Source organism: Aedes albopictus, chromosome 2, assembly GCF_035046485.1.
Source record: "Aedes albopictus strain Foshan chromosome 2, AalbF5, whole genome shotgun sequence".
Taxonomy (NCBI): Eukaryota; Metazoa; Arthropoda; class Insecta; order Diptera; family Culicidae; genus Aedes; species Aedes albopictus.
This window is the reverse complement of record NC_085137.1, coordinates 325653898-325662115: the sequence shown is the minus strand read 5'-3', so window position 1 is coordinate 325662115 and position 8218 is coordinate 325653898.

Here is an 8218-nt window from a genome sequence, read left to right as displayed (position 1 = left end):
TAAGTATCATTCATTTTGTTTCAAATAAGCCAAGAAGAATTAAAATTGAATGAAAGATGGCAAAGATATCAACAAATCACTTTTCCATGTTTTACGATAGTGACCCCAAACTTTTGGCCGATACATCATTTTGAGGGGTGACCCCAAACTTTTGGTCGATGACATCAAGGATTAATTTACATAATAACTTTTTTTTAGATTTTTTAGCTAAGTTCTGTAAAAAGCAGTTGAAAGCTAATAGAAAATGGGTCATATTACCGTCCTCATCTTAAAATTTGGTCGACCCAACTTCCAGCGACACTGCCGGAAGTTTATATTAATTTTTTAGAAAATTTGGCAACTTTGGGTTTAGTTTACATACAAATTTTTTTGAAAAAGTTTCTTTTAAATCATGTTTAAAGTTTCTTTGACTTATTATCATTTGAATGGAACCTAGGGTTTTGAAATCGGACGCAAATTGGCGGAGATATGGGCCTAAAAAAAATGACATGTTTTTTAGGGGGTGACCCCAAACTTTTGAACGGGAGTGTATGTCATGTTAACTTCTACGATATCCCACGCTCCAATTATGTGCATCATATGTCACAAAATTTTACACTCTTTTTTCGATCTGTGCTTTTCCAATCCGATTGAAGGGTCCATTATGAGTTGCCGTTCGTCGATGTCCAAGTACCCGGGTCTGTTTAAGCCATTAGCTTAGAAGAGGGTCAGTGTCAGCTGCCCTCAGGGGGAGAAAGCAACTGACGAAAGTGCCGGGGCTGGGATCTAACCCATGACCATTGTACAGCCCCTAACAGGATAGAGGTTATGTTAGCAAAAGCAATCTTTGCTTGCTTCATGTTAGTAGATGCCCTAAATTTTCATTGACATTTTGTTTCCCGAATTTCTTCAAGGTTGTTTATATCTCAGATAACGGTTTACTGGTCAAAACTCTTAGATCTCTCAGACGTCAATTAGGTATACATCTACATCTAGGTATACATTGACCATCTACTTATGAAGCAAACGTGTGACAACTTGCGCCACGGGATCCACCAGGAAAGATGTGTATATCCAACGCACAGTGGGAAAAACATGTATAAAACGCAAATGAATTCTATATCTCTGCTCGGAGTGGATGGATTCGAATGAATTTTTGACACGAACTGTCAAAATCTCTACAGTTTCAGATAAGCAGGGTGTCATTCGCCGCACGATGCTGGAAATCGGTGTATCGGGCCCGTTTTACCCCACTATCTCTCTGTTTCACCTTTTCGAAAAATCCTGGAGTGCAAAATAAATTATTTGTTTAATTAGCGTTTGTGTAAAAACTTCCATAGTATCGAATGGAGCTGATTCGGCTCACCGCACGGCCTTAAAAATTGAAATATCTTCAAATAACCCCGATATCCCCTATTTCTTTGAAATTTTACATTCATCTCCCCCCGAAGTATAACGCAATCCTTAAGAGCAGGGCCAACCCTATGTCAAATTGCCGATACTATGAAAGTTTTTATACAAATAAGAGTTAAATGAGTAATTTATTTTGTACGCCAGTCGGGAATATATGAGGATTTTCTCAAAATGGTGTGTGTGAGAGAGAGGGGCGTAAATCGAGCTAAATACACTGATTTCCAGCATCGTGCGGCGAATGACACCCTGCTTATCTGAAACTGTAGAGATTTTGGCAGTTCGTGTCAAAAATTCATACGATTCCATCCACTCCGAGCAGAGGTATAAAATTTATTCGCGTTTTATACATATTTTTCCCACTGTGCAACGGTTTGGTCTTGTCGGCGTTGATTGCAAGACCTGTCAGTGACGAGCGATCGGCAAGATCACCAAGCCTACTCTGCAGTTGAGCTATGATCATCATCAATCACTTTTAAATCATTTAGGTAGGGTAACCTGGGGTAATACGCACCCCCGGGGCAAAACGCCCTCACGCTATTTCATTATATAAGTTAAGTTCAATTCGATGCAAGCAAACTAGATGTAAAATTGAGCCGGACAAGCCCAAGAATGCAAAGAATATTTGAATGAAAAGCGTGGAAAACGATGATTTTCCACATTTGGAAAGATTGTCTAATTTGTAGCGCACGCAATTTAAGCAATTGCGCTCTGATTATATGGAATCAACCTTCTAACTACCATCCGCCTCCTACTCCTTCCATTTGCTGCCGTAAACAGTAAGATGGAGACGCCTGGTATCTTATTAGAATTCAAAGCGGAAAATACCAGAGGTCGTATTGCCCCACCTCTAGGTGCGTTTTCCCCCAACAGTTTTTCAGCACCCAAAACGTAACATCTTTTTTAAATTGTTAATTTGATTCGGTAAAATTGATATCACGCGGACTAAAAGTTGGCGTCTCTTAGTCAAATAAGTAAACTAACTTTCAAAACGCAAGATACCCATAAAATCATCTTAATCTTATGATTTTCGGCAACGCATCATAAGATTAAACCTTACAGTCGATCGATCACCAGTTCAATCATCTTAATTTTTGCTATGGGGCCACGTTTGCTTAAAGGGTGCATATTACCCCACCTTCCCCTACTCCAATGCAAAAGACTGCCACACCAACTAACGATTTGCGCACCTACCAGGATCTCGTTGACTACGATAAGGAACAGTAGCGGTGATAGTAAATATCCTTGCCTCACCCAGCGACTTTTTTGTAATAAATGAACACCATGTAGAGATATTCTTGGAATTCATTGATTTACTCCAAGATAATACGGAGCGTGACAATAGGATCCACACAGGATCGTCCGGCACGGAATCCTGCTTGCTGACGTCGGAGAGTTGCGATAATCTTCTCCTGTATCCGGTTATGAATCTCTTTAAAAAACGATGTACTGTAACATGATGTCCTGCCAAATACCTCATGCAGACACCCGTTTTGGGTACCTTCAACTACTAAGATGCCCTGCATACGATCTACCGGAAATGTAACGTTTTCCCATACGTTGCAGAAGATTTGATGTAGCAGTTGTGCAGTACGGGGATAGCTTTGAGCCTCTCGGCTGACATGCGATCGACCCCCGGGATCTGTTTGATTTCATGTTATGGATACCTGTTGCTATCTGCTGCAAATGATGTAACTTCATTATTGACACGGGTAATGCGTCGAAGCTTTGGAAAATCATGTTGAAATGTTGGTGGCGTGGCGGATACATGAAAAAAGATTCCACGACGTGCTCATAGTCTGAGTTCTCGGAACCAACCTTTGCGATGAAGTGTTTATATCATCTTTTAGAAACGACAGCGTTCAGTTAGCTGTAAAAGTTCTCTTTGTCCTGTGTTTTGGCAGCATTAGTTGTTGCGTTACATTGGACCTTGGTAAGGTTTCGAAACCGTGTTCTGAAGGTCCGTTATCCTCTCCGGTAGGTTCCCAATTCATTAGCATCGAGCCGGCGTGAGCGATGAGCAGGAAACCAATTCCACGGTGACGAAGAACTTGTTCGCCTCGGCCAGAGTACAGCAGAATTTGACCCGATGCCAATCTGTGTTCTCAAACGCTCGGCCAATGGACTTCGCTCAGTTATAGGATCTCAAGCTTCATATGGCATGTCTTATAGGCTGGTTGTACCAGTTTACCCTGCTGGGCTAAGTGAGTACATCCCAAGCTCCAATTTTTGTTCGTTGTTTTGTGCTAACAGTCGTTCCCGTTAAGTCACTTTGCAACCTTCATTTTCGGGATCTGTAACGCTGGGGTTTCCGAACAGTAGGTTGTTGACCTATTGTCCCTATCCACCGTGATGGCGTGGTGGGGTTGCCACTTTAAGAATAGCTTCCGCTGGAGAATCATTTCATACTCAGCCGCTGGATGCCTGAACAAACGCAGTTCGAGCCTCACCTGTTTTGTGGACAGACGGTAGGGACGTACCTCCTCAATCTAGCTGAAGTCAAAAGGACGACAGTGCCTACCCAGTAAGGTGGCCCACACTTATATGAAAAACAAAAATTTCGAAAAATATCAAGTCTTACCTCCTAAATCAGTTGTTTTGGACTCGAAGAAGCTACGTTCAAAATTTGAGCAAAATTAATTAAGCCTGAGGGGGCGCTCAAATTGCTTGAAGTTTGTATGGGAAAACTTGGCCAAATGTATGTAGAAGTTTTTCGAATTTCGCCGCTAGGTGGCGCTGTAAGCGTTCAATCATCAAACCCTTCGGTATTATTGTAGGTGACTATATGCCAAACAACTTTGTCGAATACCGCAAAGTGATTCAACGTCTGTGACAAAAGTTATACCCTTGGTAAAGTGAGGATAAACTTTGTTGTTGTTTTTCCAATACATGTAAAGGAATAATATCAATAATGAAATCTCAATACTTTGCCTCACTTTGCCATATAAACTTCAAGCGTTTTGAGCGCCCCCTTAGGCTCAACCGATTTTGCTCAAATTTTGAACGTAGCTTCTGGGAATCTAAAGCAACTGATTTAGGAGGTAAGACTTGGCATTTTTCGAAATTTTTGTTTTTCATATAAGTGTGGACCACCATACTACCCAGACAACCAATTTACACGTATAATGCAGTTTATGTTCATGTTATACGTACTTTTATGCGGTAACGTTACATCGCATAAGATGCAGTAAAAGTGCCTTATGCGTACAAAAGTGGAGGCGCTATACGTGCATTGACGGCAAAATAATAACGCTATATGACTTCAGGCGATATCTTATGCGATGCACAGTGTGCACTATTACGACGCAATATATCATCTTATGCGACTTAATAATATTCAAAAATAAACAATTCTTGTCACTTCTGTATCGAACTAAGAACCGTTGTATTTTCGAGCCAAACTTCACACTGAACACCAAACACTACTTATGAATCACACTGATTAAATGTCATGACTTTCTAACTCACCTCAGTGTTGGAATGCACTTGGTTTTCGTGCGCTATCTAGAGCTCAAAATGACGAAGCGTGATTTCCCGCACAGTTATCACTACCTCTCTCTTGCTAGCACCACCCATTATAAATTATCAGGTCATTAAAACAAAAATGATGACTTTATAACTTATTTTGTAACCATAATTATGACTGTTAACTTTCTTGTAGCTTTTTGGCACCCCAACAGCACCTCTTTATTTGTTATCACATATCACATCGCAATATACCAATGTTAACGATTCTAGCTTATGTGAATTTGTATGCACATTTTAACGAGTTTATTTTTACTTTTATGCGATTTAGTTTCTACACCAATGCGAGTTTCACTGACATAATAAGAAAAGTACCAAGCGAAGTCGTATAATCATCGCAGTGCGCAATTATGCGAATTCAATTGACAATTTGCGAGCCCGCTCGAACTCTTTTGTGAATAAGTAAAGTTCGTCGCAATAAAACATCAGAATATCGTCTACTACGCAGGGATTGGCGGCATGCACCGTGCGGTGCGAAAAAAGCGTGTGCTTCACACAATCGCAAGTGCTCGTCTCCCGTTTTGCCGAGAGACAAGAGACGTATGAGTGAGAGCTTTCATAATTGTGCGAGAGACAATCGCAGCACTAGCTCTACGACGCAGGGAGTAATGCACGGTGCTTGGGACTGCGCTTGTCTCCAAACAGAAAAAATCAATTAATAATTAATTGAAGAGTTTGTGTTTCCGGCAAAGTTGTTAAGCTTGTCAAGGGTTGACAAGTGATGGGTTGTCTGATTCGAAATTTTTCCAATCGTGCGTAGTATCAAGCCAAGTGCCAAGCACGGAGACAAGCACCGAGAGAGTGCATACGACAGAGCGTGAGAGACAGGAGAGCTCCAGCGCGCGGCAAAGTAAGTGAGCAACACACAACCGATTGCGCGTACTCGTCTCCTTCTAGTTTGTTGTGCTGTCTCGTAGCAGAGTGTGCGGCACGCAAAGAGTTTTGAGTTGCACCCTATCCCTGCTACTACGATGTAGTTATACATTATAAAAGTTAATTTGCACTCTTATATAATTTTACCAGATACATCGCAATAAGTTCAACAAATAACATCATATGCGATGAAAATTGTCATTCAGCCGTATATATATGCGATAGTGAGTTAAAATAGTACTTTATACGATGTACAGTAGCGTGGTTCAAAAAATCGTTTTTGCTCCACACCGCTTATTCGATTCCTTGCCAGATTATATGCCTTCTCCCAAAATTTGAGCTCATTTGGTTGAAAATTGAGACTGCACAAGCCCTTCAAAGTTTGTATGGGAATTACTATGGGAAAACAATGTTTTTCATTCAATCCACCGTAGCATTTCCCCAAGTGTCCTAGTGGGTTAGTTGACCCTTGGTAATGCTAGGCTACTCTATCAGCTACAACTTTGCCGAAGATCACATTCAAATCGGACGCCTCATTAATTAGTTATCGATTTGTATCCAACTGGGCAAACTTTAACAGTAATCCCCCAGCTTCCCAGCAGGCAACATTGCTGCATATGGCGCCAAAGATAGCACACTGAAATCATGGCTACTATGTTTCACTGCAAAATGCAGTGATGCCCACCGAATAGTTTAACCATCATGAGTAAAGATTTCGATTCTGGATAAAAATCGGTAGCTAATTAATGAGGCGTCCGATTTGAATGCGGTCTTCGGCAAAGTTGTAGCTGATAGAGTAGCCTAGCATTACCAAAGGTCAACTAACCCACTAGGACACTTGGGGAAATGCTACGGTGGATTGAATGAAAAACATTGTTTTCCCATAGTAATTCCCATACAAACTTTGAAGGGCTTGTGCAGTCTCATTTTCAACCAAATGAGCTCAAATTTTGGGAGAAGGCATATAATCTGGTTAGGAATCGAATAAGCGGTGTGGAGCAAAAACGATTTTTTGAACCACGCTAATGTACAGCGTACATCCTTATGCGATTTCTGTGTGGTAGTTGCACTACCAGCTAAGCATACAACTCTTAGCTGGCGGCCTTTGGCATATTGACACATGGAAGCGAAAGGACGGAACTTGTTAAGACTAGAGCTCAGTTGAGCGCTCCTTGTCGACTCGCCATTTATCATAATGATGAAATATTCATCTGTATCTCCTTATTTGACCCTCCCTGTGCACGCCAGTGCTTGAAAATCTCTCGCTTATTGCCAATAAATTAGTCCATAAGATGCCAAACGCGGTGAGGGCTCTCGTGCCAACCACTTTCGCTGCTTGTTTAATGCTAATGTGTGGTTATTATATCATAACCATATGTGTGCCTTGGCGCAGACATGACACCGCCATCATCACCACCGTTGCGTTGTCTGAGGGTGGTAAATAGCACCTGTTTAGTCATTTTCCGTTTTCCCACTGTGGGATCACCGCGCAGACACGTCGATTACGCATGTTATTTGGTGACATTTTTTTGATGGCTTTATTGAAACCTTCGTTGACAATGCTCGCTCGTTAGGGAATACACATAAATGTGTCAGTGTTTATAGACCCTTACGCATCTGACATAATGCGATTGACATGCAATATGTGAGTTTATTACGGATTGAAACAAAGCATAGTAAAATTTATGTCACTCCACTATATTTGATCAGTACAATTGACGAATATTCGCATAACTTTTCCCGTGATAAGGATGCTTGGCATGTCCTTTCTTATTAACGTGAGCCTGGAATCCAATACCCTTAGCTGAGCGGTACTTAACCTCTCGATGAGTGCCGTCCGGTTCCCGTAGCATGTAGGCACCAACGACTCGATCGCCATCCCGGTGTTCCCAGTGGCCTTTGTTATCTCCGGTTTTAGGATTCACCACCCTGTAGTTAAACTTATATCTCGGATGTACCCCGTGGCGATGCCCCTTGCTGACGGCAGCCGCGAGAACGATCAAGCAGACTAACAGGAATACGATCTACAGGAAAAATAGAAGTAATTATCAGGATTACAAACTATAAGATTCATTCTACCTTTAGCATGATGTCAGAAACTTAGCGTGATTGAATTAGCAACGTTGGGGCCTTGGTTTGCGAATGAGATGTGATCGATACCGTGCGAAATTTTTATACACCAGTTTTGTTATTAAAAGGCTGGTGCAGATTTATTTGAATAATGTTTAGATTTGGCTGTTTAGTTATTGTCCAAAGCTATGCGAAATGAGGCAAAAGCGTTGGGGCATCAATAGGTTTATCAACATATTATCCAATCAGATAGGTACGAACACTCTGTCTCATTCAGTTCTGTCATTTTTTTTTTTTTCGTTATTGTAAAATGATTACGGTCAATCAAGTGTGGCTTATCCAAAAATCTGCTGATTAATTA